This window comes from Stylophora pistillata, chromosome 3 (assembly GCF_964205215.1).
Source record: "Stylophora pistillata chromosome 3, jaStyPist1.2, whole genome shotgun sequence".
In the NCBI taxonomy this organism is placed as follows: domain Eukaryota; kingdom Metazoa; phylum Cnidaria; class Anthozoa; order Scleractinia; family Pocilloporidae; genus Stylophora; species Stylophora pistillata.
Genome location: NC_142521.1, coordinates 45,065,965 through 45,075,964, shown reverse-complemented (window position 1 = coordinate 45,075,964; position 10,000 = coordinate 45,065,965). Strand labels below are relative to the sequence as shown.

General features: G+C 37.3%; 1 long non-coding RNA gene across 1 annotated transcript; it reads left to right on the top strand.

The window, feature by feature from the left end:
• The first annotated feature begins 5,776 nt into the window (after positions 1–5,776).
• LOC148736346 (uncharacterized) lies at positions 5,777–8,498 on the top strand. The gene is made up of 2 exons (XR_015998968.1): positions 5,777–7,140; positions 8,187–8,498. It is a non-coding gene; the product is annotated as an uncharacterized LOC148736346 (long non-coding RNA).
• Positions 8,499–10,000: the final 1,502 nt, after the last annotated feature.

Genomic DNA, 10,000 nt, shown 5'->3' with positions numbered 1-10,000 from the left:
GTGGGCCAGTTCAAACGTTGGATAAGTTCCTCATATTTCATTTGCCCACGCTTTTGTCCAAGCGCAAGGCGAGGTGCCTCCTCTGGCCTTTTCGAGTGCTAGTATGCCTTTTACTAAGTATGTTTACCACACTGCGGCTGCGTATTCAAGAATAGGTCTTATCAAAGTAATGCACAAAATAGAAAATACTTCTTGTTTTGTAGACCCTAGCGTTCTGTAAACCTTGTTGACATCAGCATCAACTTGAGCCTCCCACGACAAGTTCATAGGAAATCAGAGCTCTTAGGTCTTTCACGCGCTTTATTGGTTTGTTTGCAGCTCCCATGACAAGTTCATAGGAAATCAGAGCTCTTAGGTCTTTCACGCGCTTTATTGGTTTGTTTGCAACTCCCATGACAAGTTCATAGGAAATCAGAGCTCTTAGGCCTTTCACGCGCTTTATTGGTTTGTTTGCAGCTCTCATAGTATACAAGGGAGACGACTTGTTACGGTTATGGGTAATGCGCATTGTTTCGTACTTCTCCGGATTAAATCTCAGCCGCCAGAAAGTTGCCAGTTTGCTAAGTGATCAATATCGGTTTGAAGGGCTTGAGTATCATTTATACTGTCAGCAATCTCTATGTTTCACGATTTTACAATAAATTTTCATATAATTTTTAGATTGCCGTACATATATCTAATTGCCCTTCTGAAAGGATAACACGAATGACCTAAAAGCAACAAATGTAAACAAAGTTAGTTGATCGATCGAAGACCGATCGTGTTTGAAAAAACGTTTCATGTAACTTACCGTCTTGCCACATGTTAAAGTAAAGATGTTTTACAGTAGGTTTATACTCTACTGGATAAAAGCCGTGGATGGTTTTCAAAGTCTTTTTAAAACATGATCGGCCGTCGAGGAAATGAGAGATTGGGGAGAGTGAAACGAACAATTTCAAATGATACCAACCTACAAACAGCCGTGAATACATAAAAAGTAAAACTGTATTCCTCTGGTCATTTGTAATTAAAATTATTTTAGACGTTGACGAATTGACATCAGACATTGGCGAATCGACCCCATACGTTGGCGGACTGTTCGTTGGCGAAACGACCGGTTATCAATAGACCACGAATGACGTCAAAATTTGGTAACAACGTCGGGGCCACACTCGGTTGCATCTCTTATATAAATTGAGAAATGTATTTACCTCTCAAAGTTATCAAGACAAAAACTCGGAGACGAAATTTTGATGTGAAGAGAATTTCTCTGTTGAGTTTCTGAGCTTTTTTTTAATCTTGTCCGTACAGCGACAAACCTGTTCAAGTAAGTGGACACCCTTGGGATCCTTTCCTAATGATCCTCATTACAGAATGTCTGTTTGATCTAGGTTGTTGTAAACAAAGATCAACGTTTCGTTCCGTTACATCCTTAATCGGAGGGTCTGCATTTGATATAATGTCCCAGTTTTAGTACAATTGAGGATTAAAGCCGAAGTGGAGCTGCTACATGAGTTTATCTTTGTACTTTGATAATTTTTCACCCTTTTTTCTTTTGTTATTTGTGAAAAGGGTACATCTGCGCAATTTACTAAGGTTGACTGAAATACTCCCATATTGTAACTAAGTAGAACAAGGGATGAAAAGGTAACTTGCATTAAAAAAAATTGCAAAAAAAAAAAAGAAAACTAGGGCCAATTAAAAGAATTGAGAGATAAACCGTCTTCTCTATTTTCATGAACGATTCTTAACTGTCTAAATCAAACATCAAAATTGTCAACGAAAACTGCCATAACAAAGACAAAAAGTAACAGAGTAACTATGCAAGTGAAACAGCTTTAGTTGGTGCTGTAGTTTAAGGGTTGTACGGATTCCCAAGTAATAGCGTTATGTTCGTAAAGTCGATAATGTGTTTCACTAATTTGATACAGACTCCTCTCAACAAACGTTAACACCTATCCGCAACTTAAAAATGAATTTTTCCACAACATTTATCTATAAACGAACCAAATATTACCGACGGATGGAAACTGACAAATCACGACCAATTCCCTCATAACCAGAAATAGGGGACTGTAAGCGGAATTGTCGCGGCGCATAATCAGACTCGATCAAAATGGCGGCGAGGGCGAAGAAAAGAGTGAGCAAGGGCTTTTATAAGGATCTGAATAACGTGAGCACTGCAGATTATCTAAATGATCGAACATCAACAAGGAAAAGGCCATTTTATGAAGTAGAAAGGATATTGAGTCAGCAGAGGATGAGATGAAAGGTAAATATAATGATTTTACTCTTTCGGTTCATTCATATGAACATAACTTTATTAATTTGTTTGCCGCGTTTTAATGCTTCTGTCTTTTGCATATTGCAGTGAGACGGCCACAACGTTAATTTTCCGAGGTTCAAAAGATTTAACTGGCGGTATATCAAACATGGCATAAATAATTATTTTAACAAAAATCTTTTACGCAGTTTTTTCCCGCTATTTTCAAAATTCAGCCGGTTTCTATATTCAGCAGTTTCCCTATTTTAACAGGGAATACAGCTGACCAATCAAAACGAGGTGGAACAAAAATGGCTGCCAAAGAGTTGCCAAACAGAAAGAAAACAAACCTTCTCTGAGCATTTTCCCCTCGGTAATGGCTCCGATTCTTCCTTGGTTACAATTACAAGCGAGCCTGATTTTCTTCGTAAAAAGGTAGTGCCTTAGCCAGTGTTTTTTTGCGAAAAAAAAAACCTTTGTTTTGCGAGATAAACATCGAATGCTTAGAATGGGAAGCTGGGGAAACTTGTCGGGATAAGAGCTTTCTCACCTTACGCTTAGAAAAACATGAAGGTTAGCGCTGTTTTAAGAGGTTAGTAAAGGCTTCCATTGTGCCTGGCTAGAATGAAATTATCTTCATTTCTTGTTCGATGAAAATGTAGTTTGATCATTGCTTTTTTAATTTTTAAGCCGGGGAAAGTGGCCATTTGAGTGAAAATTACAAAAAACAGGAAAGTAAAAACTTCTCCCATATTTCCTTTATGTTACACCGCCATTTCAATCGCGCAGAATGCCTATTGTTCTTGAGACATTTACTTGCAGTAGCGAAAAAATTATAGATCTGTAATATTAGCGGCCAAACGTATTTTGGAGAGGTATCATTGGTCAAAGATTACGCGCGCTTTCCCCCTCGGGGAATATTGGTTTGGCTCATTAACTTGTCGAGGCGGAGCTAAGAAACAATAGCTTATAAAGTTATTGTTTATGCCGTTGTTAGAAAAAAAGTCACACATTACGTGTGTGTGTGTTGCAAGCTAGAATAGTGCTCGATTTTGAAACCGTTCGTTACAGATTCATCTCTCCTCTATTTTATTCAACAAACACGTTCGTTCTATCATTTCTCATCTCGAATTCGATATTCGTCAAAAAGCCCCTCGCACAATTTGTCCATGATGGAAAGGACGTAATGAGTCACTTCAAGTCACTCTGACACTTGTTTCTTCGGAACGAAATAACTTCACACACTGTGTTAAGAGTGAACTTACGCAGTGATTAGTTCCACTGCCTAAATAAAGGTCTTATTCGTTACTGGTGTGGGAGGCCGAGGCAGTTTCACCGCTCATTTGAATTACAAATACTGGTTGCTTTTTTCAAGAAAAGTTGGGGCAAGAGTACCATATAACCCCATACATTAATTATGCATTTAGTCTTTGTTCAGTTAAAACAATAGCGATAACAATAGAACTCCGCAGAGACTAGTAGTCTTTGTTTTCAAAATTTGGATTTTTTTTCTGTCTTTTTTGAAACAAGGTAAATTTGGCGCGTTTTCGCTGTGCAAAACGGAAAACTCAAGTAATTTTCCAGAGGTTTTTAATTTTGAAATATAACTGAATGTTCAGTTTCGCTTTGAAAGCGTAAAATTGGCCGGAAAACAACGTTAAGTCTACGGTCGGGCTTTGAGGTTTGTCAATGCAAAGTTTAAATAAATGTTGTGTCTTACCTGTTCTTGTGGTTTTGGTTGATTCTTTCATTATCCTTTCGTGTCCTAGTGATGAAAATTGTTCGTGAAGGCCGGTGCATACAGCGATGCAAAGAAACCTTTGTATCTAGTCTTTCTGGACTTCACAAAGTTGGGCGATATGTTCGATAATGTTTCCAAAGGGATCGTTTCCGTAGTGCTGACGCCACATATATTCTTGTAGGTAGCCATCGAAAAGTCCTTCGGATGTTCCTGTTTGGTGCAAACCTCACTTGATTCCCCACCATGTATTTTCGATACCATGTGTGTGCGCACCGGTGAATTCCGGCGCATTGAAGCCATTCCATCGAAACCCTTTTTTGAACATCGCCACTCGTACCCGTCTCGCGATGAAGCACGTCGCGTCCAGCGAAGTTCATTGCTGCGCCCAGCTCGAGGACATTTTACCGACGTCACAAGCAGGTTGTGATCCTTACTCCACTGTATGCACCGGTTGTGATCCGATAATATTCGAGAAAGTCGAATAAAATTCAGTCTCCCCATCTCCGAGTTGTTGTTGTTGTTCTTCCTTCTATCTTCTTCTTTCGTTGATGTTATTAGAAAGAGGTATCAATAAATTTTGTTTTGTATGTGGTATTTGGCCAATCGTAGAGAAGAAGAATGCATTCTTTAGTGCAAAGGGGACCTTTGGTGCATTATATCAATGCACATATTGATATGAACATTTTTTTTACTGAAAGGTAAAAGAAAATGTAACTTTTGGAGAGGAACTCCTAACTGGTTTGCGTAGCATAGTGGTAAGGCTATGGTTTGATAATTGTCTGATAATAACGCGTTGTCTGAGGAGCGATGGTTCAAGGCTCAGCAGAACTGCCAAGAAGGTAAAAAGGAAAGGAAAGAAAAAAAAAAACCGAGAAGTTAGGAACGAAGGGGAGAAGGGAGAAGAACGTGAGAAAGGAATGGAGACGAAAAAGCTGCTTTCAATCAATTTCTCTTTTATTGAGGCAGTAAGTACTTATTAGTATTGTATATATGCTAAACCCGTGGGAATAGGTCATTGTCTTATAAACAATGGGGTGCATACATAATTAATGAAATTGAATGCATAATTAATGTATGGGGTTATATGGTACTCTTTCCAAAGTTGGAACTACATGTTTAGAGATAAGGCCGAACGCGGATTCTATGAGCTCATTTTGCTTCTATCATCATCGCTTGGTCTAGTGGTACAGAGCTGCTGATGTACTAAGATCATTTTTAAAACTCGGGATAAATTGCTCTTTTTATAAATGAGTGGTTTTCTTGAATAGGTTATTGTTTGGTTTGACAGTCATCGTTATTCAAGAGTGGGCTGAAAACAATGGAGTCGAATTCGAAACGCGCCATTTTCGAAAGAAACTTCGACAGGAAATTTTAAAACTGTGAGAAATAGTGGTTATCGTTCAGTAATTTTCAAAGTTAAAACGGATTCTGTTTTAGGAAAGCTCCATGTTACATTTCCCACTCTTGGGTTTTTGGAAGCCGGTTTGATTTTTTAAAAAATCGCTCTTGAAATCGGCCTTCATACTAAAAATGTCTGTTCTTTCGTCATTTTCAAAGGCTCAGGAATAGTCCTTATACTTTCTTAAACTTCTTATTTTTAAGCTTAAATTAAAGATAAACCCTTCTCCTTCAAAAACCCGCTCTTGGGTTTCTGACTTATTGCTTTTGACTATTGGGAAAGCGAGATTTATCAACGCTGCTTCGTTAGTTTTGGCCCTTTCTTCTCTTACTTATTCTGGGCTTTTCAAGGCGCGATTGCATTCAAATCTCCCTCTTCAGTGCTTATGAATGATTTATGATGTCCAGGCCTTCTGCGCGGAGTATGTTCTGCCGCCATGTTCAGTCTCTTGTTGTGTTATCTGCGCATGCTTGCAGCCGTGTTGACAGCCAAGTTGTCCGAAATTTCTGGCTAAGTTGAGTTTTGTAGCCAACCGTCTCAACAGGACTTGTAACAACCGAATAATGCTTTCCGCTTAGATTATCGAACCATCAGTTACCTCTACCGACAACAGTGAGTCCTTCTTAGGACTACCCTTACCCGGACGATCAGATTACACGATGTAATGTTACTCCCGGGTCCAAACCAAATGTCTTTCACTCCTAGCTTCAACAACTGTCACCGGGAAATGGGCTTTTTGCTACGCAATATGCAAATTTGAAGGCTTTTTCATATCCTCGCCACTTATGCGACCACAACAACCCTTGGTTTGACAGCTACGCGTGAATTTTAAAGATGAACCATATAGATTCAAGATTTGGTTGAGCTGCGAATGGGTTTCTCCCTTACTTCATTTATTGATTGGTCAAGTCATAAATTGGCTCAATTTTTAATTCAGCCCTGGCTTTGAAGTGTGTGCCTTGGTTTGGCGTTTAAACCGTTTATTTTCCCATCAACTTTGGACTGTATTTCATTTTACACATATTATTTTCAATAACTATCAACAAAGACTGAACAAGGCCCTATCGCTCTAGAAGACCGCTGGCACAAATGCCTTCTAAGCAAAATTCGGCCACCTGGAAATCACACCCAAGTAACCCATCTGCTACCTGAATTAGTTGAAGTTATCAAAAGATCTGCAAAATTCTTATGGAACAGCTGAGCGCTGCTAAAAAACGCCGATTTTGCAATGTGAACGCCCTGATGGGTTTGGAGTGTTATTGATGAAAAGTTATAAGGAGTCCACGGACTCACGTAAAATTGCTTGAAATAAGGTAGGCGATAACAAATTATTCACCCAACAAATTGTTTTCAACCTTCAATTATTTTGGCTACTGATAAAGACCACCAGCAATTTTCAGTGTTTTGATGGATTTACCCTAAATTCACCTGTCACTGAGTCGGAAACATGAAACAAAGTTTGAAACCGAAGCTATTTTTTTCATATTCGGAAAGATAATTATTCAGCTCTTGATTAACAATTTTCGTATTCAATAGCTTTGCGCAGCTTTTTGAATTCCGATTTTTCAATGCAAATGCCTCGTTTGATTTGAGCGTTATGGCCGGAAACTTAAAATGAACCCGAAATTTATTTAAGAATGGATAGGCCATGACAACTGTTGACTGAACAAATTGCCTTCAATCTTGAATATTTTGGCAACAGATGAAAAACACCATCAATTATTATTCAGAGTTTCTATGGATTTACCCTAAATCCAGGTAAGACTGACAGCAAAATAGAGTTTTAGAAACAGAATGTCATATTGCAACAATTCCGTCAGTAAAAAACGCGAGGACTGAAAGCCATCAATAACACTCATATGTAAAATCCATTTGATATGTTATTTGTCATTGAAAAGATGTTGTCAGAACAAACTTCCTCCTTCGCCCAAATGCAGCGATGGAGATGTGTTAAGAGAACATTCCGTCGTTTTATATTTAATACACGACTTCAAACTTTTGGAGAGGAAAAAGAAAAAAAAAAGAAAGAGGAACATCAAAACGGATTATTTAGTACAAAGAAAAGGAAAGTAACTTAAACACTTATACAGGCAACATAAGTTTGTAGGAAGCCCAATGATCTATTGTCGCTTTAAAGAAATAAAATATTCATATCAACATCTTCCATTGTAAGAAAGAAAATCGGGATTAAAGACAAAAAAAAAATACTGAAAAAGTAGAATGTATTGGTGGCTTCAGTTGATATCCTCGATCAAAGTGAAATGTGAATTCAAGTGAAAAAGGTCTTAACGTATCCTTTACTACAAGTGGCCCGAAAAGAAAAACATTTCTAGAACAGAGAATTTTCAAATTGACGACCTTAGTGAATTAGTTTATGGATATATTCCAAAACAAGAAAAAACATTGATTAAGAAAACAGAGTAAAAAGTGGTATGAATTGGCATTTACAGTTGACTCTTTCTTCCACGTTTAGTGTCAAGTAGCATGTAATGTTTGAGGTTGTAATCGTGTTCAGTTTTCTTATTCCTCGAGAGAAGATTTTGCCTCAGACTAAAATACCCCGACGTTACTACTGTAGCGTTGCTGCAATACATACACAAGCTTTTCATTCGGGCAACCAACCCTAGAAATGACATATAAATAATGCACGTTACACACGTAGACGCGTTGAAATGAAGAGAAATTGCGGTATCTACAAAAGAAAGGCACAAACTATAATTTTCTGCTGAGAAGTAATTCAATTTGGGTGCGGAAAACATTAAACTTTGTGAACAGAATGTTACTTTTTCATTTCAATTTTTAAGGGTACGGAAGTCAACAAGCCTAAAAAATTGGAAGCGGAAAATACTTTTCTACTTTGGTAACAGAGTGAGTAAAATTCCTCATATCTAAATACTCGTAACATTTGGTCTCGTCGTATCTAAAACTGCTTGTAACTTGAATTTACTTTTAAGTTTTACGGAAACGGTTTGAGAACACCAGGAAAAGTTTATCAATGTGTCTATCGACTCACTCTAAACTGAAAGTAGGTTGACAGCAAGATAGAGTTTCAGGTGAGGATGTCATATTTCGACACTTGATTTTGTCGTGCTTGGATTAAAGGCAGTAAATGATAACCATTTTTTGTAAAATCCATTTGATATGTTTTCCTTGTGGTTTGCCTTTGTAAGAATGTTGTAAGAAAACGTTTTCTCCGCTCACATGCACTAATGGAGATGTTTTTCAATTAATGATAAAAGGAAAAGGTAGAAAAAAAGGGAAATTTACAATACAAGTTGACAAAAGAAGAAGAGAAAGATTAAAAGCGGAGCAAAGCAAAGTCAAGTAGGAACTGCACGGGTAAATGAAAGGTACAAGTGCGGAAAACGTACAAACATAGAAATTTCTTGGGCGACACAAAGTTGAATGAAGCCCAATAATCCATTTACAGCTTCATGGTTAAGACGTATGCAAATCGGCGTCTTCCTTGGCGGGCAACAAAGTAAACAGTGAGTAAAAAATGCTTAAAGAAGCCAAGCGAATCGGAGCCGATATCTATTTTCTCGAACTAGATAACGTGGGAAAATAAATTAAAAAATGGAAATGTTTTGCACAACTACTCTGAACTATGACAATGATGATACTAATTGATAACAAGATTAATGATACAATGAATTAATGATACAAGATTAATGATTATAGTAATGATAATGACAATTTATGATCATGATAACCATGATAATAATAATGATGAAACTAGGAATAGAGAAACAAAAAGATAGAGAAAAAGTTTAAGTTTAGACTTTTATTTCAAACGCCAGGCATCAATGGAGTCAGTTTTATCCGAAGAAGAGCCAGCGTGGATTGCTTATATCTGAATGAGATCAAGAAAATATTCAATGATACAAAAGTAAAGAGCTACACGTAAGAAGACAAACAAAATAAGTATTTACGTATTTACGAGTACTTACGTATTTTAAAGAAGTTCATTCGAAAGAAATTTCAATTTATTTTAACTACTACCTGAAAAGCTAACGACGTATAACGATAACATTTGGTACACCTCGGATGAACGAACACCTTGAAGTAATGTGATTGAAACGCTTATTTCAACCATATATGTTGGCGAAACTACTCTGTTTCTTTACTTTACCAAGCAGAAATTTACCGAACAAAATTCTTTTGGTTTTCTCATTCAGCATAAGAACCACTCTTTTTTTGCCAATTCAGTACGTCGGGTCGCGTAATTGGAATAAAGGGCTAAAACTGAACGATGACCTGAATAAAGAAACACCAAATAATAAATGAATACTGGAGGAAAAACCACAAACATGGAGGGAGGGGTACGTGCATACGATTTTTGGGAGTCTGATTCTATTTTTAACTTATTCACACGTTTATACGGTTACCTCGTTTTATTTCCCTATTTAGTCATTTATTAATTCACAAGATGTCAAACTCTGTGCTACCAAGTCTAGGTTTTACACAAGTTGCTCGGACATCTCTCAAAAGTTGCCCCAAAAATTTTCAAAAGTTGCTCATTTCACGAAAAAGTTGCTCAAAAGTTGCTTTTTATCATCTCAAAAAAATCAATTAATACTACTGATGAAAGTAAATCTTTGCACATCTATACGAATTA